This window comes from Capsicum annuum, chromosome 10, assembly GCF_002878395.1.
Source record: "Capsicum annuum cultivar UCD-10X-F1 chromosome 10, UCD10Xv1.1, whole genome shotgun sequence".
NCBI lineage: Eukaryota > Viridiplantae > Streptophyta > Magnoliopsida > Solanales > Solanaceae > Capsicum > Capsicum annuum.
In genome coordinates this window covers 162,457,795-162,485,381 of record NC_061120.1, presented here as the reverse complement: position 1 = coordinate 162,485,381, position 27,587 = coordinate 162,457,795, and positions in this window count along the sequence as shown.

Here is a 27,587-nt window from a genome sequence, read left to right as displayed (position 1 = left end):
GACCCATGCGAGAAGTTAAGCCTAATCTGATGGGTGACTACTCATATCCTACGCTGGCTAATAGTTCTGGAGTATAGGGACTACTACTAACAACTCTGCCTAATTGACGGGGAAGCCTCCATCCCTACATTCGCTCGGTGCTAAATCCTACTCCCAACTGAAAGACACTGAGATACTAGACTATTCTGAGTTGAATAACTGATATCTGACTATTCTGATAATGCTCATAATATAATCTGAAGACTATTATGTAATGTACTGAGACTAGACTAAATAAACAACTATGATTTTCGGGTATTCAATAACCCCAGGACTCAAAACAACAATACTGGAAAGACACTAAAGCTTGAAGGCCAAAACATGAAGGCTCTCATTAAATAAATCACTCTTATAGACATTTTATCAAACACTTGAACTTCATAGTTTAGTCAATTCATGGAAATAGTATAGAACTTGAAATAATGACATGGCTTCAACATTTATAACACTAAATCATGATCTAATTCGAAGAATGACAATATTAAAACATGGGGGATTTGATAACAACGATAATTCTATTAAAGTATGGTATAAAAATCAATATTCAAGGAAATTCATGGAGATTCATAATTTTAAATCACAATTTAATATCATAAATCTTGAAAAGATGGTAGATTTGTAATTAAAATGGATACTTGGACTCCATGAATGAAAGATATCCATGGATGAACATCTAACATACCTAGGATGATGAATTTGGAAGGATTGATGGAGAGTTCTTGAGATTTGACCTTGATTCTTGAGATCTAAGGTTTCTTGTTCTTGAAAGGGGGGATTTTTAATTTGAGAGAAAGTGAATAATGATGAGTATTTAGGTCAATTATGGGTTAAATTTCGTGTTTAGGGCGAGTTTAGGACTTAGAAAAAACACCCAAATACCCTTAAACGAATTTAAAAACACAACCTGGAAACTGAAATCTCGATTTTTGGCCTTGGCGCGCCAATCCACTGGAAAAGGGATAACTAGGACCTGGAAAAATGCCACGATGCGCCACCATTGTAGTAATCCTGTGGGTGCCTATTTGGCCATCTCCGCGATGCGCCATGATCATGGAGGCCCACTGAAAATTGACAAATGGGAAATTGGCCTGCTCCGCGACGCGCCATGATCATGGAGTCACACTAGAAATCGACAAATATAAAATTGACCTATGGCGCGACATGGTAGGATCACGGACCCTCACTGGATTTTGCCAATTGAGAGATTGGCCTGCTCTGCGACGCGCTAGGGGTTAAAATGACGGGGTTTTGCGACTGAAACTTAAAATCGCCATAACTTCTTACCCGGTTATCGGAATTGGGCAAATTTTATATTGCTGAAAAGCTAATTGAATTTCCTATGAAATGGCAGGCTCTAAACTGAAAAATAATGAGTGTTTCAAAAATTTCATATATGAATACTCATGTATTGGTTCGTAGATTATGCTATGGAAATACGGGATGTTATAATATCTCCCCCTTGGGATCATTCATCCCCGAATAAAACAGGTTAAGCTGAGGTAACTAATGGACTAAGCTTATACACTGAATATGCACGTATAATGCATAGAATGCATGACTAAACTAATTCATGAATGCACGATTGACATGAAAATGATGTGCAACTGAAACTGAGCATGATAGAGAAAATTTTTAAGAAGGTTTGGTACCTTATACTCAATTTAAATTCACGGAGAAGAGATGAGGGTACTTGGTCCGCATATCTACCTCTGCTTCCCAAGTGGCTCCCTTAACGGACTGATTCTGCTAAAGAACTTTGACTAGTGAAACTTTTTTGTTCCTTAGTCTACGAGCTTGATGATCAAGAATTTTGACTGGAACTTTCTCAAATGAAAGACTGTTCTGAATATCTACACTTTATAAGGAAACAACTACAGGTGGATCACCAATACACTTTTTCAATTATGAGACATAGAATAGTGGGTGTACTGAGGCTAAATATGAAGGAAACTCAAGCTCATAAGCTGCCTTTCCAAAACGAGTGAGAATTCTGAAGGGACCGACATTTCAAGGACTGAGTTTCCCTTTCTTGTCGAATCTCCTCACTCTCTTTATGGGAGAGATTTTCAAGAACACAAGATCACCATCCTCAAACCCGAGATCCTTTTTTCTCATATTTGTATACAATTTTTGTCTGCTTTGGGAAACCCTAAGCCTTTCTCTGATCAACTGAACTTTCTCTAATGCATCAAACACCAAGTCAGGCCCTACTACTGCAGCCTCACCTACTTCAAACCAACCAATTAGAGATCTACATCTCCTACCATAGAGAGCCTTAAATGGAGCCATACAGATACTGGAATAATAGTTGTTATTGTATGCGAATTCAATTAAAGGCAAATGGTCATCCCAACTGCCCTTGAAATCAACAACGTATGCGCTTAGCATATCCTCAAGAGTCTGAATAGTCCATTCTACTTGATCATTTGTTTGAGGGTGGAAGGCAGTACTGAGGTGGACTTGGGTTCCAAGACCTTTTTGGAACGCTTTCCAGAAGTGAGAGGTTAACTGAGTACCTCTATCTGAGATGATAGATAAGGGAACACCGTGCAACCTAACAAACTATCTGAGACAGAGATTGGCATAATCCTCGGCTGAGTAAGAGGTATAGACTGGCAAGAAATGAGCTGATTTGGTCATCCTGTCTATGATAACCCAAATAGAGTCATGCTGATGATGGGTATGAGGCAAACCTGTCACAAAGTCTATGTTCACTTTCTCCCATTTCAACATGGGAATACTAAACTTCTGTATGGACCCACTAGGCTTCTGGTGCTCAATCGTAACTTGCTGGCATGCAGAGCACTTAGCTACAAACTCTGTAATATCTCTCTTCATCCCACTCCACCAATAGATATCCCGCAAATTATGGTACATCTTAGTGGCCCCTGGATAAATAGAGTAACGTGCACCATGCGCTTCTGTAAGAATTCGTTGCCTCAACTCATCTACACCAGGCACTTACAATCTACCCTGGCAACATAAAATACTATCTCCCCCTTAGGAGGAAACCTTCACTTTCTGATCTCTAACTGATTCTTTTAACTTAACTAGACTGGGATCTCTATCCTACTTTTTCTTTACCTCAAAAACTAGAGATGACTCTGAGCTACTCTGCACCCATACATTACCTTCTGCTGAATTGAGTAAATGGACACCTAGTCGGGAAAGTTGATGGACTTCTCGAGATAACTTCTTCTTACCATCCCCAACATGAGCTACACTACCCATAGACATTCTACTGAGAACATCAGCCACTACATTGGCCTTGCCCGGATGATGTAAAATACTCATGTCATAATCCTTCAATAACTCTAACCATTTTCTCTGACATAAATTCAAATCTTTCTAAGAGAACACATACTGAAGGCTTTTGTGATCTGTGAACACATCTACATGCACCCCATACAAGTAATGCCTTCAAATTTTTAAGGCAAATACTAATGTTGCTAGCTCAAAATCACGAGTCAGATAATTCTTCTTATGAGGCTTAAGTTGTCTGAAGGCGTAGGCTATGACCTTACCTCTCTGCATGAGGACATAACCCAAACCTACTCTAGATGCATCATAGTATATAACAAAACCATCTGAACCGTCTGGTAGAGTAAGAATTGGGGCTGAGGTGAGTTGAGTCTTCAACTCCTGAAAACTCTTCTCGCATGAATTGACCACTGAATTAACTTTCTTCTGAGTTAATCTGGACATAGGGGATGCAATAGAAGAAAATCCTTCAAAAAACTGACGGTAATATCTAGCTAAACCCAAGAAACTCTTGATATTTAATGGAGATATAGGTGTAGGCCAGTTTCTCACCACCTCATTCTTTTGAGAATCAACTCTAATGCCATCACCATAAATAATATGGCTAAGGAAAGCTATTGATCTTAGCCAGAATTCACACTTACCGAATTTAGTGAACAACTGATGGGCTCTAAGAGTTTGCAACACTATTCTGAGATGGTCTATATGATCATTTTCACTATACAAATAGATAGGAATGTCATTAATGAAGACTATAATAAACATGTCTAAATACTACTTGAACACTCGGTTCATCAAGTCCATGACAGCTACTGGGGCATTGGTAAGACCAAAGAATATGACTAGAAATTTGAAGTGACCATACCGAGTTCAAAAAGCTATTTTTGGGATATCACATTCTCTGACTCTAAGTTGATGATAGCCTGATCTGAGGTCTATCTTGGAAAAGTAACTAGCACCTTGAAGTTGGTCGAACAAATTATCAATTCTAGGAAGTGGATATTTATTCTTGACTGTGAACTTGTTCAACTGATGGTAGTTTGTACACATTCTGAGAGAACCATCTTTCTTACGCATGAATAGAATAGGTGCACCCCACGGGAAGATGTTGGGTTTGATGAATCCCTTATCTAGAAGATCTTTTAACTGTTCTTTCAATTCTTTGAGTTCAGCTGGATCCATTCTATATGGAGGAATAAATATAGGCTGAGTATCTGGGAGAAGGTCTATTCCAAAGTCGATTTCCCTTTCGAGAGGAACTCTGGAGAGATCTTCAGGAAATACGTCTGAGAATTCATTTACTACTGGAACTGACTCAAGAGTAGGAGTTTCTAAGTTAGAGTCTTTGACTCGTACAAGATAGTAGACACACCCTTTGGATATCATCTTTTTGGCTCTAAGGTATGAAATCAACTGACCCCTAAGAGCTGTAGTACTACCCCTCTATTCAAGGACTGGTTCATTTGGGAACTGGAAATGAACTATTCTGTTTCTATAATCAACTGAGGCATAGCATGAATAGAGCTAATCCATACTGATAATGGCATCAAAATCCATCATCTCTAACTCAACGAGATCAACTGAGGTAACTTTTTAAAATATTATGACCGGACAGTTCCTATATACCTGTCTGGCTATAATGGAAATGGCTACTGGGGTTAGATACTGAAAAGGGCTCTACTAGAGTTACAGGACTGACTCCAAAATTGACAGTTATATATGAAGCTATAAAAGAAAGAGAAGATCCAGGGTCTAGTAAAGAATAAACATATAAGTGAAAGAACTGCAATGTACCAGTAACTATGTCAGGAGAATTTTCCTGATCTTGACGGGACTGAAAAACATATAATCTGTTTGGACGTTGACCACTGGTAGCACTAGAAGTAGGCCCCTACTGAGTTGTACGATCAGATGGAACTGACGACTGATGAGACTGGCCTTGTTGGCGTGCATCCCTACTTTTTTGAGCAATTACTCGACCCTCCCAAATCTGATGGCCTAGCTTGCCACACCTGAAGTACACATCACTACCCGCTCTACACTCACTCTAATGGTGTCTGTCATACTTCTGACATAAAGGATTGGTACGAGCACTAATAACACTGACCTGGGACTTAGAGCCTGGTGCCCTATCCCTATTGTCATTTTTGAATTTGGGTGCTGGGGCATTGGCTGAAGAAGGTACTGGGGCTGAAGACCTTTGATGAAACTGAGGACGGTTACCATCTTCTGACTTTGGTTGATTAAAATTAAAATTACCTGTCCTAGTTCTCTTGTTTCCTCTCTCTCCCTCCTTAATCTTTTGCTCCTCTATCTATTAAGCATAGACCATCAGCTTAGACAAATCTATCTCACTAATCAGTATTGCAGTCCTACACTTCTTGACCACACTATCAGACATGCCAAACACAAACTTACTCGTCTTGGACCTACTTTCAGCCACCACATGAGGAGCATATCTAGCTAACTGAGTAAACTTGAGAGAATTCTCCCTCACACTCTTGATGCCTTGCCTCAAATAATAAATTCTAACACTTTGGCTTCCCTCAACTCTAATGGAAAGAATCTGTCTAAGAAAGCCATGACAAACTCTTTCCATTCTATAATCCCTACATCAATACCTCTATCAACTTTCCACTGCTTAAACCAAGTATGGGTTATACCTATAATTGATATGCATCAAACTCGGCACTTTGACTAGACGTCACCCCCATAGCATCCGTGACCTTTTAAACCATATCTAAGAATTTCTGTGGATTCTCTTTAGACTTGGATCCCATGAAAAAAGGAGAATTTATCCAGGTAAAATCCCAAATTCTAGTTGCAATAGTATTAACCACTGGGTTGGCTGGAACAGTGGCTGGTCATTCATTCTATGCTTCTACGGAGTTTTCTAGAGTAGTGAACGCAACCCTGAATTCTGTATGAGAGATATGCTCATTCAGCGAATCTACCTAGATGGGCTGAGGGGCTGGCTGAGTTTTTGTTCTTCTTCCATTCTTCTTGGGAGGCATGTTCTGTAAACGAAAGGAAAAAATGGATTAGACTGAGAGTTTAACTTGATCTTATGCTCAATCGCACGACATGAATACTTGAAAGAAGGGAAACTTTTTTCTAAACGCCTTGTAACCTCTCATCCATAAGTATGGCACACTACACACCCATGCACAAGACTCTACTCAACGTGGCTTTCAAACTTCCTAGGACACTCTAAAACCTTATGCTCTGATACCAAGTTTGTAACGACCCGAGACTACCCCTAGTCGTTACACAGTGCTTACGATCCCGAAGGACCACAAGCTAACCCATGAGTTAGTACCTACTATGAGCACTGAATAATATAATCATAAATGTAGAAGAATAACTGAATTTCCATAAGGTTTTAATAATAAAATAACTACTGAGTTATGAATATGATAAAAATACTGAAATTGAAATAGTTCGAATAGCTAACTGTAGTGTCTGAAAAGCCTCTAAACTGGATATTGTGAGTTGATGGGACAAGACCCAACTAACTCTACTAACTACTGAGATAAAGAAATAAAGTAATATAATCTGTCCTTGGATGATGAGGACTCACCACTGCTACTGTACTGCTGATAAATCTGAGAATTTAGGTGCGATCTGGGAACTTAGTGTCAGCACCTATGATATGAGACATCATCGCACAAAAGAAAAGGTATGCGATCAGTACTTTGAATGTACTAGTATGCTAAATGAGGTAGACTGATATGTATGATCTTATGAATAGGAATGATAATAATTAACTGGACATACATGTAAAGTATGGAGTACTGAATAAAGAGCATGGAATTTGTAGATACTAAAAATACAGGAAAATTTATAAATACTGTGGATGCATGACCAAACATATAATATAAACTAAGTAAAATATATAAACTAATATACTGAGATAACTAAAATCTGTATGCTTTGGTCAAACAATTCTAAGACTGAATTACTGAGCTGGGACTGTAACTGAGACTATATCTGAGATTGTGGGAGGTATCATCTAACCGACATTCCCCAATTTGAGCTAATCGGGGTCCAACGTATAACTCCAGTTGGAAGGGTGTTAATATTGTGTCATCGGTACTAACGATGGCTGTGTGCATCTACTAAACTGATATAATATCCAAAGGACTAAGGGTGCCAAGCTTGAACTGATGAGTAATCCTGTGAGATAGTCAAGCCTAATCTGATGGGTAACTACTCATATCCTACGCTGACTACGTAGTTTTGGAGTATAGGGATTACTACTAACGACTCTGCCTAACTAACGGGGAGGCCGCCATCCCTGCACTCGCTCGATGCTAAATCCTACTTCCAACTGAAAGACACTGAGATACCAGACTATTCTGAGTTGAATAACTGATATCTGACTATTCTGATAATACTCATAATATAATCTAAAGACTATTTTGCAATGTACTGAGACTAGACTAAATAAACAACTATGGTTTTCGAGTATTCAATACCCCCAAGACTCAAAACAACAATACTGTAAATACACTAAAGCTTGAAGGCCAAAACATGAAGGATCTTATTAAATAAATCCCTCTTGTAGGCATTTTATCAAACACTTGTACTTCATAGTTTAGTCAATTCATAGGAATAGTATAGAACTTGAAATAATAGCATGACTTCAATATTTATAACACTAAATCATGATCTAATTCGAAGAATGACAATATTAAAATATGGGGGATTTGATAAAAATGATAATTCCATTAAAATATGGTATAAAAATCAATATTCAAGGAAGTTCATAGAGATTCATAGTTTTAAATCATAATTTAATATCATAAATCTTAAAAAGATGATAGATTTGTAATTAAAACGGATACTTGGACTCCATGGATGAAAGGAATCCATGGATAAATATCTAACATACCGGGGATAATGAATTTAAAAGGATTGATGGAGAGTTCTTGAGATTTCACCTTGATTCTTGAGAACTAGAGATTTTTGTTCTTGAAAGAGGGGATTTTTAATTTAAGAGAAAGTGAATAATGATGAGTATTTAGGTAAATTAGGGGGTTAAATTTCATGTTTAGGGCTAGATAAGGACTTAGGAAAAATACCTAAATACCCTTAACGAATTTAAAAACACAAGCTGGAAACTGAAATCCTGATTTTTAGCCTCGGCGCAACGCGCTACTATCGCACCAAGCCACTAAAAAAGGGACAACTAGGATGTGGACAAATGCCACAATACACCACCATCGCGGTAAGCCTGTGGGTGACAATTTTTCCATCTCCACGATGTGCCATGATCGCGGAGGCCCATTGGAAATTGAAACACAGGAAATTGGCCTGCTCCGCGATGCGCCATGATCGCGGAGTCACACTGAAATCGACAAATGTCAAATAGACCTATGGCATGATGTGCTAGGATTGCAAACCCTCACTAGATTTTTCCAATTGGGAGATTGGCCTGCTTCGCGACGCGTTAGAGGTTAAAATGATAGGGTTTTGTGACTGAAACTTAAAATCGCCGTAACTTCTTATCCGATTATCGAAATTGGGAGAATTTTATATCATTGGAAAGTTAATTATATTTTCTATGCAATGGAAGAATCTAAAGTGAAAAATAATGAGTATTTAAAAAATGTCATATACGAATACTCATGTATTGGGAATTAGATTATACTAGGGAAATATGGGGTGTTACAGTTACGCATTGCAAGGTTACGGAACTTTTTATTCGTGAGGTAAATGAGACTTTAAATTTTGGATGCTTGCTTTGCAAATTTATTTTTAAAATATATTTATATATGCCCGGTCCATATGTTGGGAGGAGCGTGTTATTGGCAGAATTGATAGTTTTCAAGGCCAGACACATATACTTATATTTAAGAATACTAATACTCCATTTATAAATTATTTCATGATGTGATATGATTGTGTACTGTGAGATTAAAGCATTGTGTATGCTTCTTGATACCATTGAGGCATTGCGTATGCTTTCTAATATCGTTGGGGCATTGTGTATGCTTTCTTTGAGCATTGTATATGCCTTCCTTGAGCATTGTATATGCTTTTTGATTTGATTTGGGACATTGTATATATTTCTCGAGTATTGTGTATACTCTTGATATTTGGCACATTGTATATGTGGCTCAAAACTTTTGGTGTTAGGTAATTACTTTGATTTCAAATTATGATAAGTACTTGGTATAAATTATGTTGAGATAAATAGTTTCTAACAAATGATTGTTGGTCTCATTGGACATCTTAATATTATATACTTCCTGTGTGTAATAACTATATGTTCTTAGTGTTGTTGTATTTTCTAATACTTGTCCCAGGAGTACTAAAAGTAGCGAGCTAAGGATCTTGCTGGGTTATATTTATATATCTCACTCCTTACTTGTATAACTATAGATACGGTTGCGGAGAGAGAGACTTATGGACGACGATCTTTACATGTGGATTCTGTTGCTAAGGTGAACCTTCGCATTATTCATGGAGGCTATCATCCATCTTTTGTTATTTTTAGCTTATATTTCTTTTTGTTGGATTGCCTGCCCGAAAGCTGAACTCATGTAACTTTGTTTAGATGCTCCATGGTATGGTGTGGGGTTTGGGTTAGAGATTTGTTACCTAAACTATTGTTGTTTTCATAAATCATTACGCAATATCATGTTGGATCATTACTTTGCGTTTAATGATTATTTCGTGCATTTGAAGTTGTACACATTTTTATCTTAGTGTTGTATACATTGTAAATATGTGAAAAGGTTATTCTCCTGACAAGTGTTGTTCGCGGGAACCAGTCACGCCCATGAGGTTTTTGGGACGTGACAAAGTTGGTATCAGAGCCAGGTTGTAGGTCCTGGGTCCTGGAGCAGTGTTTACAAAACATCTAGGAAGTTTTCCTTTTTTATTCATTATTCGTACCTTGAGTTGAATTTAGTCTAACCTTTAAACATTGTTCGCAGATGGTTAAGAGACATTGTTCTTCCTTTGGTAGTCTATTTAACGCACCTACTGTACGTGGTGCTGGACATAGTTCTACCCGTGGTGGTGGTCAAGTTGGGTCTCATCCAACTAGGCCTCAAACTAGGGCACATACTAATCCTCAGTATGGAGTTAAGAGTAGGGGCCAACTCCAAGTTATGGCTCCTGAGTAAGTACAGGACCAGGTTGATCATGATACTCCAGCTGCAACACTTATTGCTGTACCTACTATTACATTGCCTACTGACATTGTGGTAAGAATATTGAATGTACTGGAGGCATTGGTTCCTAATCAGGGTCGAACTCCAACTTCTCAAGCTACTTTGCAGACGCAAGCACAAGTTCAGTTGAATGTTGCAACTTCTCAGGCATCTTAACCAGTTAATCATTAAATTATAGCTATAGGGCAGCCCAAAGATCTTAACAATTTCATAGATCTTAAGCCACCGGAGTTTGATGCTACACCCTCTTCTATTGAGCATTAAAAGTTTTTAGATCTATGCGAGAAAATACTTACTACCTTGCAATTAAAGGAGACTCGTGGAGTAGAATTTACCACTTTTTTGTTCTCAAGGTTTTTGGAGGTATGGTGGACTTTCATTTTGAGGGGCAGACAAGCAGGGCTACCACCGATCACTTGGTCAGAGTTTTCAGCTATGTTCTTGGATAAATTTATTCCTTTGAGCAAAGAAGATAAGAAGAGATGCTAGTTTAACAAGTTACAACAGGGATCCATGACAGTCACTGAGTACGAAGCTAAGTTTACTGAGTTGTCCAAGTATGTTCCATCTTTAGTTGCAGATCAGAGAGAGAAAGTAAGATGATTTATGGATAGACTTGAGGCTCATTATCATGGTCCAGTGATATGCGATGTGCGTAATAGGTCCTATTCTAAGGTGTTTGACACTGCTCTCCATTCTGAGTTCTATTATGAGATGGAAAAGATTAATTGAGAAAACAAAAAGGCATATAATTCAGGTGTATTTAGTAGTGGTCAATCTGGGGGTAATAGTAGTTTTTACTATGGGCAGTCCCGACCTATGCAGTCAGAGTCCGTGGGACAGTCTTTAAGGAAGAATTATTCAGCTAGACAGGGCGAACAATAGATGAAGAGGAAGGGTAACAATTCTAATCAGTCAAGACAGTATTCGTGGTGTTCCAATTATGGTAGAAATCACAGTGGTCGTTGTTAAAAAACAAATAGGGCTTGCTATACTTGTGGTGAGCAGGGACATATTGCTAAGTTTTGTCCTAAGGGAGATTCTGGAACTAGTCAAGCTACTACTCAGGTGCAAAGGAATGTTACAGGAGCACAAGCCCAAGCTCTGTCGGTTAGAGCTGCTCCGCAGGGTGCTTATAGACAAAATCGATAGGGTGTGCAAGTTTTTTAAATAGGGGTTAGACCACCGAGATTCTTCGCTATGGCTAGACAGGATACCGAGACACCTGATGCGGTAGTCACATGTATTATATTGTTAGTTCTCATAAGGGAAATATTCTCTTATTGATTTTTATTCTACATATTTGCTTGTACCCCCATCTATTATTTTTTTCTTAGAAAGAAGAGTTGAGACTCTTATTGTGCTATATATGGTTATAACCTAAGTGGGGGACACTTTATTAGTGGATAGAGTTTATGGATGTTGTGTGATATTTGTTAAGCGTAGGGACACCATATAGTTGATTTGCTTGTTTAGGTTTGACTTTGATGTGATTATGGATATGAACTGATTGATATTTTTTTTATGCTTTGATTTATTATGCTAAGTTATACCCACCTTTAGTGTGGAAAAGTATGACTTTGTGATTGAAGAAAAGATAATAGTTTATGTAAGGGTACGTCGAATGGTTGATCATGGGTGTTTGGATTTTATTGCTACTGTTCATGATGCACGAGCTTAAAATATTATGATTGACAATGTTCTTATTGTTCGAGAAATTATTGGTGTGTTTTCACATTATTTGCCTGAGCTACCTAGGTTGTTCATAGATCATCTTATTTTTCACTTGTCCGTGTGAGTTAGATTTTTCCACTTATTTAACATTTCTTGAATGACTCTTGTCACGTTTGAGGATGAACGTTATTTTAAATGGGGGATAATGTAAGAATTCAAATTTTAATGAGGGGTAAGTGGGTAATTACCTATTATTATTATTATTGTTAATTAATATAATTAAAGTGGGCAAGCCAAAAGACAAAAACCCTTCAAACGATGAAAACCCTCTCCTCTTATATTTGTGGTTGTATATTATAATGAGGGAGTAAAAGGTAGGGTAAATAGTTTCTTAAGTTTTTAAAAGCAGCAACTTCTTCAAAGGAGTAGAAAAGAAAAGAATTAGGGTAATTGATCTCTTTACTCTTGGAAGAGAGCGAGCCAACGACGTAGATAACATTAGCCAGTAACACTCACCTGCGAAACTTCATATTTATAAGGTATGCATCTTGTTCCTAATTCTTTAGCATGAAAATTATGCACACAAAAAGTATTTCAAAAAATTGGTCCTAATGGAGTTAATGAGATAGAGTGGAAGCTATTGATTAGTTAATGGTTAATGATTGTTTTTGATAATGTAATAATTGAGCAATAAGTAGAGAGAGAAAATGGATCATATTCATGTTTTGGGACTCCTGATTTTGTATTGATATTAATTGATTTTAGATATGTTAACTTCCTGAACGTGAAAACAAAAGTACTAGTTGTACAACTTTGCAAATTCTTTGTATTAGTGGAGTTTTGAATACATATTTAAGAGTTTCTTATAATGTTTGTGGCTAATGAGATCAAATGGTTAGGTAACTAATTTGTATGAGATTGTTATTAAGAAATTTGGTTGGATAGAGATATTTTTTAATTCATCGCTTAAGGTATGAGATACTAAGGTTTAGCTTTAAACTAGAAGGTTAGGAGTATTGAGACTTGACATCGGCTAGCATAATTGACATAGTTAAGTAATATTTTTATTAGATTGAAATTATTGGAGGTTGTTTGGTTGGTGTACTAAACATTGCAAGGTTGAGGAACTTGTCATTCGTGAAGTAAGTGAGACTTTAAACTTTGGGTGCTTGCTTTTCAAATTTATTTTTAAGATATATTTATATCTACCCGGTCCATGTATTGGGACGAACATATGCTTGGCAGAATTAATGGTCTTCAAGGCCAGACACGTATACTTATGCTTAAGAATACTAATACTCTCTTTATAAATTATTTTGTGATGTGATATAATTGTGTACTGTGAGATTGAAGCATTGTGTATGCTTCTTAATTCCATTGGGGCATTGTGTATGCTTCCTTTAAGCATTGTGTATACCTTTCTTGAGCATTGTGTATGCTTTGTGATTTGATTTGGGACATTGTGTATGTTTCTCGAGTATTATGTATACTCTTGATATTTGGCACATTGTGTATGTGGCCCGAAACTTTGGTGTTGGGTAATTACTTTGATTTCAAATGGTAATAAGTACTTGGTATAAATTGTGTTGAGATATATAGTTTCGAAGGAATGATTGTTGGTCTCGTTGGAAATCTTATATGATATTCTTCCTGTGTGTAACTATATGTTCTTGGTGTTGTTGTACTTTATAATACTTGTCCCAGGAGTACTTAAAGTAGCGAGCTGAGGATCTTACTGGGTTATATTTATATAGCTCTTTCCTTACTTGCATACCTGGAATTACGGTTGCGGAGAGAGATACTTGTAGTTGACGATCTTTATGTGTGGATTCTGTTGCTAAGGTGAACCTTCACATTGTTCGTGGAGGTTGTCATGCAGCTTTTGTTATTGTTAGCTTATATTTCTTTTTTTTGGGTTGCATGCCCGAAAGCTAAACTCATGTAACTTTGTTTAGATGCTCCATGGTCTAGTGTGGGGTTTGGGTTCGAGATTTGTTACCTAAACTACTGTTGTTTTCATAAATTGTTACGCGATATCTTATTGGATTATTACTTTGCGTTTAATGAATATTTTGTGCATTTGAAGTTGTACATATTTTTATCTCAGTGTTGTATACATTGTGAATGTATGAAAAGTTGGTTCTCCCGACAAGTGTTGTTAGCGGGAGCCAGTCACGCCCATGAAGTTTTTGGGACGTGACATGTTATTGGGATGATAGAAAGAGTTTATTAAGGAGAAGTTTTCGGAATTTTGACAAACTTCCAAGAGAAAAAGAACAAGTATTTTTCAAAAAGATTTTAAAGAGGAAAGATGGATATTTAATCGATGTGAAGTGAGATGTGTAATAGCTACAAAAAGTTTTCCTTTTTTTAATTAAAAAACAGTTGATGCACTAAAGTTTTTGCTATGTACAGGTCTAGAAAATGGCCAGATCACAAGGAATTATTATAGTATTAGTAGTAAAATCATTTATGTATTGTAAATTTGTGGTAGTTTCATAAAAGATCTTATCCATGATTAAACGTGTTAGTATATTACTTATCATTCTTATTTGTACTAAATGATGAAAGTTTAATTCATTAGAGGTGAGATTTATAAATGTTAATGTGGATATCATTTATCCAGTGGGTTAAGTAAGTTTATGATGAATAATTATATGAGTTGAAATTGATTGAGAATACACTTGCCAAAAGAATAAGAATAAAAAAAAATTATTCTAAGAGTGAGAACCTAAAAAAATTCCATACTAATTCAACTATTGTATAGAGCAAGATTTTCTGCACATTTCAATCATATGATGATGATTTTTCAAATAGTTATCACAAATTTATATTTTTTATTTAAATTTTTATCTTCAAGATAACATAATTTAAATGCTTTTTAAATAATATATATTTATAATATGAAATTTATAGAATTTGATTTACTAATATGTACCTAAAAGATAGTGGCTATGGATTTTCAAGAAATTACAAAAGAAAAAAGGTGAAATTTGTGTCATCTTATTCCAATTTTACATTTCAAATGGAACTAAATACTCTTTGAGTCCTTTATTAATAATAACAATGTTAGAATTAGTGTATGAGTTAATTCAAATGCACGACTCTCTTCATCTAACTTCTACACATTCTATGTATTTGAAGAACTAGTTTCGACATGTTAGTTTTTGGTCATTAAATGGAAATTTTAAGGGTCTTATGATCTTTCAAACAATTTGAAATATCAGCTTGCTTAAGATGTTTGTGTTCTTTGCTTAATTATTTAGATCTTTATCGATTACTCTAAAAGGTCACCTCTTTTTCGATGAATTACATCATGCCTCAAGTTGAAGTGCCTACTGAGTATTGTTTGACCATTGTACTTTTGAAATAGACACGTTTTGACATAATAATTGTGCTCTAATTTCCTCTATATATTTTTCATTTGAATTTGGCGAAAGATAATTAATTATTTATATCTAAGTTTATATTAAAGTGTTCACATTTATTATTATTAAGTAATTTAATGAGATAATAATTAATATAAATAAAAATATTAAAGTTATTCTAACGTTAGTTGCATCAATTTTCTTTTTCCAATTTCACATCAAAACAAAATTAACAAAAAGAATTTTGCCTTCGTTCCTTTTACTTGTTATAAGAATTAAATAATATGAATTTTGATCAATAGTTAAGATGTATTTTTTTATTATATTGATATGAAAAAATTGTATCTCAAAATATGTTTCGCATAATTTTTGAATATTCAGATTCTAATTTTAAAATATTAAATTAATATTAAAAAATATTTAAATTAACCCTCAAAACATAACATAACAAATATTTTAAAATAGAGAAAGTAACAGTATTATATATGTGCAGACACAGGCCATCATAGTTATTGAATATTCATGTATGTTCCACTTTCATAACTCTTAAAAAATATCTTTTTGTTAATATAAATCTAAAAGAGTTGCAATATGGAAGAAAAGTAGACAAGAAAGTAAAAAGAAAAGAGATGATGTAAGACCCCGCAAAATTTTTAGCTTAATTCAGTCCTTTATGATTGATTAAGGGGTCCCAGACTTAGAAAATCCTAGCTAAGTTTTCAGACTTAGTCTGTTTTTAGCCTTCGAAAGTTGGCAATCTCATTTCACAACTTTAAAGTCCTTTAAATGCCTATATCTTAATTAATTCATGATCGAGAAGGTCAATTGATGTTTTTGGATGAGTTTTGAATTTTTTGGACCTCGTTTAGACCATGTTCGATTGACTAAAACAGTGAGTCGATGCGATGTTGGCGCGTCACGTCATCCATAGTGTCGACAGGTGAAATTTTCGTCAGCTCAAGGTAATTTTTAGTAAACCGACGTGATGTCGGCGCATCGCATTGGTACCCTCGATGCGCGCGTCATCTGTAGAGTCGCTGGGCTCATTTTTCTATCTTTTAAAGCTGTGTCCTTAAGGGTAATTAGGTCTTTTTCCCCCGACCTTCAGCCCTTATAACACGAAATTTAGCCTTCTTTTGGCTAATTATATTCATTATTTCAGAATTGCTCAAGAACAAGAAAACCCTAGGTGATTAATTTCAAATCAAGAACTCGAGATTTCCTTCATTAATCTTCAAGAAATTATCAACCAAGGTATGTAAAGTGTTCATCCAAGGGTCCCTTCCACCCTTTGAGTTCAAGAATCTTCTTTTAAAAAGTTGAATTAGGATTTCTATGTTGTGGGGTGAATTAAATCCATATTGATGTGTTGTATGATTTCTAAGTTGGAATCTTTAATCTGTTTTATGAAATTATGTTAGCATGTGGGTTGAAGTCTATGAATTTAGTCTATTAATGTAATCATGATGTATTGGTTTAATGTTCATGCCTAAGCCTAAAGTTATGCATCCTATGTGTTTGTCAAAATGCCTAAATGAGCAAAATGTGCATTATGACTCAATTATGACCTAAATGGTGAATCCATACTATACTCTCAAGTTTAGAATGACTTCCTTGCTAAAACTATGCCTTGTAGTTGTTTGATGGAATGCTCATGAGATTAGTTGTGAAATTGTGATATATTAGAATGAATTCTTATTCATGTACAAGATTATGATTATTAAGTACTTCATGAAATCTCTCAATGATTGTATTACAAATTGTTGAATATAGTCATGCGTTCTAGATGTGCCATATCCTATTAATATTTATGCTATCGAGTCTGGGGGTATTTAATATCCAAAAATTTAGCTGTGTGCCTAAAGCCAATGTCAGTTACAGACCAATCTTAGTCTTATCATGATCAGTAACACTCTCTGTCAGTTTCAGAACTCAGTAGAACTCAGTCTGTTACATAGCTCAGGAAAACTAAGTAATCTCAATGAACTCAGTCCAGTTTAGTCCAGTATACTCAATTCTGTGTTTCTTCAGTTGGGAGTAGGATTCAGCACTGAGTGAACCCAAGGATGAGGGCTCACCTACAAGCAGTGGGTGTCATCCTTAGAAGCTGTCCTTGTATTCCAGAACTATGTAGCCAGCGTAGGTTGAGACATCAAAACCTGTTAGTTGAGGGTTGATGATGTGGCTTAACCTGTTAGTTGAGGGTCCCATCATTCTTATTTGAGAACCTGCCAGATGAGGTTATCTCTTTAGTGTCTTTACCCGTGGCATGGTACTGACACCCTTCCAACTAGAGGTACAGGTTGGACCCCAAATCTATTTAGAAAAGAGGCATGTCGGTTAAATGATTACCTCCCACCATCTCAGTCTTAGTCTTCAGTATCAAACTCAGATAGTTCTACAAATTTCAGGACTATCAGATATAGTTACCCAGCTCAGTACGGAACTTAGCTAGTTCTATCAGAAACAAGACTGTCAGACACAGTCACTCCGTAAATAGTATATCAGTTATCAGTTATATCACTTGTCAGTAATCCATGTTATCAGTAAACTCAGTATTCAGAATCCTTATGACTTTAGTTACAGTTATGTATTCATGCACGTATTCTCACGCAGTATGTTCATGTTATTCAGTCAGTTATAGTTCATGCATATGAACCCTTGCATTCAGCCTTACCTCACTTTGTATACCAGTATATTCATACGTATTGACACATACTTTTCTTTGCGCTATGGTGTTTTATACCATAGGTTCAGACGTACGGCCCCCAGGGCATTCTTAGAGGTTTAGACATTCAGCTAGCAGTAGTAAACTAGCAGTGAGTCCTCATCATTCAAGGATATTCTTTTATTTCATTTTCTTATTAGATTCAGCATTTTAGTAGATAGAGTTAGTTGGGGAATCGTCCCATCAACTCCTTATTCAGACAGTTTAGACAGTTTTAGAGGCTTTCAGACTAGAGTAACTCAAACAGTTGTTTTCAATTTTGGTTATTGTTATACCTTGTCCAGACATTATTTTATTTAGTATTATTCAGTTTTGAACCTTATGGTAGGCTTCCGCATTTATCTCAGTTATATTGGTATTACAGTATTACTATTATGCAGAGCTCACAGTAGGTACCAGTCATGGGTTACCTAGTGGTCCTTCGGGATTATTAGCACCATGTAGCATCTGGGGTACCAAACTTGAGGTGTTACAAACTTGGTATCAGATCCTAAGGTTCAACAGTGTCTTAGGAATTCTGAAATCCACATCTAGTAGAGTCTTATGCATGGGTGTATAGCTCCCCACACTTATGGACAGGAGGCTATGAGATGTTTTAGGAATAGTTTCTCTTATTTCAGTATTCATGTCGTGGGAGTGAGCATGAGCTCAAGTTAAACTCTCAATCTAATCCATTTCCCCCTTTTGTTTACAGAACATGCCTTCCAAGAAGGGAAACGAAAAGAGAATTAGAAATACGTCAGCACCTCAACCCGTTCTGGTAGATCCCCTGGATGAAAACACCTCTCATGTAGAATTCAGAGATGTATTCACTACTCTAGCCAATTCAGTTGTTTCCTAGAATGAACACCTAACTATCGTTTTGACCAACCCAGTGGTCAATTTTACTGCAGCCAGGATTTGGGACTTCACCCGAATAAATTCTCCTTTTTTTACTGGGTCTAAGTCAGATGAAGACCCTCAAAAGTATCTTGATCAGGTGCAAAATATCACAGACATTATGGGAGTGACAGTTAGTGGAGTGCTGAGCTAGCTGCATATCAGTTGCAGGATATGGCTCACACTTAGTTTAATCAGTGAAAGGCAGAGAGGGCCGTAGATACAGGGCCCACTGAATGGAAAGAGTTTGCCACTGCTTTTCTAGATAGATTCTTTCCCCTAGGCCTGAGAGAATCTAAGGTGTTAGAATTTATCAACCTCAGGAAGGGCAACATGACAGTGAAAGAGTATTCATTCAAGTTTACTCAATTAGCAAGATATGCTCCTCATGTGGTGGCCGATAGTAGATCCCAAATGAATAAGTTTGTGTCTAGAGTGAATAATAATGAGGTCAAAGAGTGTAGGATCGTGATGTTGATTAGTAAGATGGACTTGGCTAGGCTCATGATCCATGCTCAGCAGATAGAGAAGTAGAAGAATAAGGAGAGAGAAAAGTAGAATAAGAGTGCTAGAACCGATAGCTTTAATTTTAATCAGCCTAAGTCAGGGAGTGGGAATCATTCTCAGTTTTATCCTAAATCTATAGTTTTAACTCCATTCTCATCTAGTGCTCCAATGCCAAAGTTCAAAGACGACAATAGAGATAGGGCACCAGGCTCTAAGTTTCAGGGTAGTGTTAGCAGTGCTCAAACCCATCCTCTTTTTCAGGCTTATGGCAAGAACCATCAGGGTAGTGTTAGCAGTGCTCAAACCAATCCTCTTAACTAAGGGCAAGAAAAATGATTTCTAAGGGATGTGTCTATCACCCGTGTAAGTTAGAGACTCTAATTCAGAAACTCCCAGTCTTGAATCAGTCCCAGTAGTGAATAAATACTTAGATATTTTTCCCAAAGATCTTCCTAGAGTTCCTCCCGAAAGGGAAATTGATTTTAGAATAGACCTTCTTCCAGATACTCAGCCCATATCTGTTCCGCCATATAGAATGGCACCAACAGAACTTAGAGAATTAAAAGAAAAATTGAAGGATCTCTTGGATAAGGGATTTATTAGGTCCAGTGTGTCCTAGTGAAGCGCACCAGTATTATTTGTGCATAAGAAAGACGGTTCTCTCAGAATGTGCATAAACTACCGTCAGCTCAATAAGGTCACAATCAAGAACAAGTATCCATTTCTCAGAATCGATGATTTGTTTGACCAACTTTAGGGTGCCAGTTATTTTTCAAAGATAGACCTCAGATCAGTCTATCATCAGCTCAGACTCAGAGAATGTGACATTTTGAAAATAGCCTTTTGAACTCAATATGGTCACTTCGAATTCTTAGTCATTTCCTTTGTTTTACCAATGCCCAGCAGCTTTCATGGACTTGATGAACCATTTTTTCAAGTAGTACTTGGACATGTTCATCATAGTCTTTATAGATGACATCCTTGTATATTCCCGCAGTGAGCATGATCATGTAGATCATTTCAGAATAGTATTGCAGACTCTCAGAAATCATTAGTTATTCACCAAATTTAGTAAGTGCAAATTTTAGCTAAGGTCAGTAGCATTCTTTGGTCATATCATTTTCAGTGATGGCATTAGAGTTGATCCCCAAAAGATCAAAGCAATGAGAAACTGGACCAGACTCATCTCTCTATCAGATATTAGAAGTTTCTTGGGTTTGGCTGGATATTATCGATGGTTTATTGAGGGATTTTCATCTATTGCATCCTCTATGTCCAGATTGACTCAGAAAAAAGTCAAGTTTTAGTGGTCAGATTCTTGTGAGAAGAGTTTTTAGGAGTTGAAGACTCGACTCACCTCAACCTCAGTCTTGGCTTTACCAGATAGTTCATATGGCTTTGTTGTGTACTGCGATGCCTCCAGAGTAGGTTTGGGTTGTGTCCTCATGCAGAATGGTAAGGTCATAGCCTATGCCTTCAGATAGCTTAATCCTCATAAAAAGAATTATCCTACTTATGATCTCGAGTTAGTAGTGGTGGTCTTTGCCTTAAAAATTTAGAGGCACTATTTGTATGGGGTGCACGTTGATGTATTCATAGACCATAAGAGCCTTCAGTATATGTTTTCTTAGAAAGAGATAAACCTCCGTCAGATAAGGTGGTTGGAGTTATTGAAAGATTACGACATGAGTGTCCTTTATTATTCTGGCAAGGAAAATGTAGTGGCTGATGCTCTCAGTAAACTGTCTATAGTTATCTACTTAGTCGATTCAGCTGAAGGTAGTATATGGGTACAGAGTAGTTCAGAATCATCTCTAGTTTCCGAAGTGAAGGAAAAGCAAGATAGAGATCCCAGTTTAGTCAAGTTGAAAGAATTAGTCACAGATAAAAAAGTAGAGGTTTTCTCCTAAGGGGAAGATGGTGTTCTACGTTGTCAGAGTCGTCTGTGTGTACCAGGTGTTGATGACTTTAGGTAGAAAATTCTTGCAGAAGCGCATGGTGAGAGTTACTTGAGTCATCCAGGGGCCACTAAAATGTACCACAACTTGTGAGAGATCTATTGGTGGATTGGGATAATGAGGTATTTTACAGAGTTTGTGGCTAAGTGTTGAACATGTCAGCAGTTTAAGATTGAGCATTAGAAGCTAAGTGGGTCCATGCAGGAGTTCAGTATTCCTACTTGGAAGTAGGAAGAAGTGAACATGGACTTTGTGATGGGTTTGCCTCGTACTCATTATCAGCATGATTCAGTTTGGGTCATTATAGACAGAATGACCAAATCAGCTTATTTTCTTCCAGTCCATACCTCTTATTTAGCTGAGGATTATGCCAAACTCTACATCAGAGAGTTGGTAAGATTGTACGGTGTCCCATTTTCTGTTATCTCATATAGAGGTACCTAGTTCACCTCTCATTTCTCAAAAGCATTCTAAAAGGGTCTTGGCACCCGAGTACACCTCAGTATAACTTTTTACCCGCAGACAGATGGTCAAGCAGAAAGGACCATTCAGACTTTGGAGGATATGCTGTGAGCGTGTCCAATAGATTTTAAAGGAAGTTGGGATGACCACTTTTCTTTAATTGAGTTTGCATAAAACATCAACTATCATTCCAGCATTAAGATGGCTCCATGTGAAGCTCTTTATGGTAGAAGATGCAGATCTCCCATCGGTTGGTTCAAAGTCGGGGAGGTCGCAGTAGTAGGGCCTGACTTGGTATTCGGTACCTTGGAGAAAGTTTAGTTGATCAGGAAAAGACTCAAGACAGCTTAAAGCCGACAAAAGGCATTCACTGATGTACGCAGAAAAGACCTTGAGTTTGAGATTGGTGACAATGTGTATCTAAAAATATCTCCTATGAAGGGAATAAAGAGGTTCAAAAAGAAGGGAAAGCTTATTCCCCGATATATCGGGCCCTTCAAAATTCTCAGTTGCTTTAGCAAAGTAGCTTATGAGCTCAAATTGCCTTCAGAGCTATCTTCAGTTCACCCAATGTTCCACGTATCCTTTCTTAAGAAGTGCATAGGTGACCCAACAGTCGTAGTCCCTACATAGGGCCTAGATATTTAGAACAACCTCTCTTTCAAGAGATTCTAGTCGAAAGCCTTGACTATCATACTTGCAGACTGAGGAACAAAGAAGTCCCTCTAGTCAAAATTCTTTGGCGGAATCAGTCTATCGAGGGACCTACTTGGGAAGTAGAAGCAGGCATGCAGACCATGTATCCTCACCTTTTCTCCGCTAATCCAGACTCAGCCTAAGGTAATGTCTTTGCTTAAACTTATTTAGTTTCATACTCAGTTTTTCATTTCAAACTTGGTATAAGTTACCATTGCATGTTCAGTCGCATATTTATGAGTTAGTTCAATCAGGTATTCATGCATCAGATATGCATGATCAGCTTATCAGTACTCTCGGTCATGCATTCATGAATTAGCTTAGTCATGTGTTCATGCATCAGATATGTATGTTTGATATGAAATTCAACATGTCAGTAAGATCAGTCCTGCAATCATGTCCTAGATATTATGTCCAGTAAGTAGATTCTACCTACTAGTACTCTCAGTTCATTCAGTCTTATTCGAGGACGAATATTTCCAAGAGGTAGATATTGTAAGACCCCACAAAATTTCTAGCTTTATTTAGTCCTTTAAGCTTGATTAAAGGGTCCCAAACTTAGAAAATCCTAGCTAAGTTTCAAGACTTAGTCTATTTTTAGCCTTCGAAAGTTGGCAATCTTATTTCGCAACCTTAAAGTCCTTTAAATGCCTATATCTTAATTAATTCATGATCAAGAAGGTCAATAGAAGTTCCCAAATAAGTTTGGACTTTTTCAGAACTCGTTTAGACCATGTTTGATTGACTAAAACAGTGAGTCAATGTGATATTGGTGCATCACGTCGTCAATCACATCGACAGGTGAAATTTTCCTTAGCTCAAGGCAATTTTTAATAAATCGATGTGATATAGATGCATCGCATCGGTTATCGCGTTGGTACCCTCGATGCACCGTGTTATCTATAGCATCACTGGGCATATTTTTTGGTCTTTTAAAGCCACGTCCTTAAGGGTAATTATGTCTTTTTCCCCAGAACTTCAGCCCTCATAACATGAAATTTAGCCCTCTTTTGGCTAATTATATTCATTATTTTACAATTGCTTAAGAACAAGAAAACCCTAGGTAATTAATTTCAAATCAAGAACTCAAGATTTCCTCCATTAATCTTCAAGAAATTATCAACCAAGGTATGCAAAGTGTTCATCCAAGGGTCCCTTCCACCCTTGGAGTTCAAGAATCTTCTTTCAAAAAGTTGAATTATGATTTCCATGTTATTGGGTGAATTAAATCCATGTTGATTGTTGTATGCTTTCCAAGTTGGAATCTTTAATGTGTTTTATGAAATTATGTTAGCATATGGGTTAAAATCTTTGAATTTAGTTGATTAATGTAATCATGATGTATTGGTTTAATGTTAATGCCTAAGCCTAAAGTTATGCATCCTATGTGTTTGTCAAAATGCCTAAATGAGCAAAATTGTGCATTATGACTCAATGTAACCTAAATGGTGAATCCATGCTATACTCTCATGTTTAGAATGACTCCCTTGCTAAAGCTATGCCCTGTAGTTATTTTATGGAATGCTCATGAGATTAGAATTGTGAAATTGTGATATATTAGAATGCATTCCTATTCATGTACAAGATTATGATTATTAAGTGCTTCATGAAATCCCTCAATGATTGTATTACAAATTGTTGACTATGGTCATGTGTTCTAGAAGTGCCATGTCCTATTAATATTTATGTTATCAAGTCCTGGGGGTATTTAATACCTAAAAATTTTGCTGTGTGCCTAAAGCCAGTGTCAGTTATAGAGCAATCTCAGTCTTATCACGATCAGTAGCACTCTCAGTCAATTTCAGAACTTAGTAGAACTCATCTAGTTATAAACTTAGGAAAACTCAGTAATCTCAATGAACTTAGTCTAGTTTAGTTTACTATACTTAGTTCAATGTCTCTTCAATTATAAGTAGGATTCAACACCGAGTGAACCCAATGATGAGGGCTCACCTACCAGCAGAGGGTGTGATCCTTAGAAGCAGTCCTTGCGTTCTAGAACTATGTAGCCAGCGTAGGCTGAGACATCAAAAGCTGCTAGTTGAGGGTTGATGAGGTGACTTAACCTGTCAGTTGATGGTCCCACCATTCTTATTTTAGAACTTGCTAGATGAGGGTATCTCGTTAATGTCTTTACTCATGGCACGGTACTGATACCCTTCCAACTGGAGTTACAGGTTGGACCCCAAATATATTCAAAAAAGAGGCATATCAATTAGATGATTACCTCCAAAAGTCTCAGTCTCAGTCTTCAGTAAAGAAATCATATAGTTTTATAGATTTCAGGGGTATCAGATATAGTCACCCAACCTAGTACTGAACTCAGCTAGTTCCATAAAAAATAGAACTATCAGAAACAGTCACTCAGTAAATAGTATATCAATTATTAGTTATATCAGTTATCAGTAATCCATGTTATTAGTAAACTCAGTATTCAGAATCCTTATGACTTCAGTTACAGTTATGTATTCATGTATGTATTCTCACGCAGTTATGTTTATGTTATTCAGTCAATTATAGTTCATGCATATGAACCCTGGCATTCATCCTTACCTTACTTTGTATGTCAGTACATTCACATGTACTGACACATACTTTTCTTTGTGCTATAGTGTTTTATACCATAGGCTCAAATGTACGGGCCCCAAAGCATTCTTAGTGGTTCAAACATTCAGCCAGCAGCAGTGAGTCCTCATTATTTGAGGATATTCTTTTATTTCAGTTTCTCATTAGATTCAGCTTTTCAGTAGATGGAGTTAGTTGGGGAATTGTCCCCTCAACTCCTTATTCAGACAGTTCAGATAGTTTTAGAGGCTTTCAGACTAGAGTAATTCAGATAGTTGTTTTTAGTTTTGGATATTGTTATGCCTTGTTCAGACATTGTTTTATTTAGTAGTATTCAGTTTTAAACCTTATGGTAGACTTCCGCCATATTTTTGCATTTATCTCAGTTATATTGGTATTACATCATTACTATTATGTAGAGCTCACAGCAGGTATCAGTCATAGGTTAGCTAGTGGTCCTTCAGGATTGTTAGCACCGTGTAGTGTCTGGGGTACCAGACTCAGGGAATTACAGATGATAACTTTTCATTCTTTCAAATATAAAATGCACAAGTATTTTAAGTGTTTCAATTCTTCAAGTGTATACAATATGAACCCTTATACCTCTATTTATAATGTCATATAGAGGCATGCAAAGGGTTGTCATAAACCTGATATTAAATAAGAACATTATGGGGGAGGTTAAAGGATGAAAGAGTTACACCCATAATGGTGTGTGGAGTAATGGAGGATTAATTATACATCATGGAGAAGATCGGTGGGAGTGACTTAATTCATAAGAGTTATGGACATCCACCATAAACATATTATTTTATAACACTCTCACTTGGATGTCCATAGATCATGTGCCTCGTTAAAACCTTCCTAGGAAAAAATCCTGTTGGAAAAAATCCCTAGTGATGGACAAAGAGTACACATATTTATAATACGCGTTTGTTTGTTGCCTCATTAAGAAACTTTCCAGGAAAACCTATAAGGACAAAACCTAGGCCAAGGAAAAAAGAGTGTAGCGCGTATTTACTCTCCCTGATGCAAACATCATTTCACTTCTCAAAGATGTTGCCTCCAATCTTATACGTCAGTTTTCAAATATTGATATTCATTGTGCCTTTGTGATCAAAATACATTCATGAAGGTGTTTCATTCTTGAACTTATCCTGATATGTCATTTTCTTATTTCTTGGATATGTTAAACCTTTGAACTTAGCCAAATAAATTCATAACAATTACTTTATTTGGAACCTCATCGTCGTAAGTCATTTGCACATTGAACTAGTTCGTAGCAACAACCAACTAGTTGTGACCTCTTTCTTTTTAAATTAACTGTAGATCAAATATTCGTCCTGCATTTGCATAATCAACAATCTTTTGGCAATATTTGTTAAAAATAATAAATTCATATCAATAATTTTTTATTTCAATCATATTCATATAAAAGTGAAATTATGTCTTTCTACATACTAATAAAAATTATTATCTCATGTATAGAATAGGAGGATACATAAGTACAATAATTGCACTAATACATAGTATTTTCTAACCATTTTATGAGGCCGAAATTGATCTTTCTTTATGATAAGTGATTTCATAACCATTGGGATATTCAATCGATCAAATCTCTTTTAAATCCTTAAGGATTTTCCTATAACACTTGTCGTTTAGCTAGACATGAAAGTCATTCATTATACGCTTTCAAGATTTTCATACATTGCTAGATTTAAAGAAACTTTATTGCATCCACCATAGGTGAACATATCTCCAAACAATAATGCCAGGACTTTACGAATAACCTTTATGCCTTAAGGCACAAGTTGCATTTTATATCTTACGATTTTACTTTTTGAACAATCACTAATTTGTATCTCGCTGACATTATACCTCAGTCTATAGACTAATTTCAAAATATCACCTTTCAAGTGAAACATATTATACTTGAATTAAGTATTTTATCTGTCCACACTATTCGACAGATTTAAATTCAATATCCTCGTTACCATTTATAATGGTGAGCGCTATATTACACCAAAAATACCATCGATGATTATTTAATATCGATTCCAATAAGACATAACTTATCGAAATCTTTTCATTTCATTATTTTCGGGTACCTGAACCTTTGCCAAGGTTTTATGAAATATTATGTCATAATGCTCTTTTAAAACACTTGCGTCATTATCATAGACCATATTTATAATTTGATCCTCTCCTTATTCAAGGAGTTTTATATTTGGAACTAATTTTTCTGTCACGCTTCAGGCGTGCCATA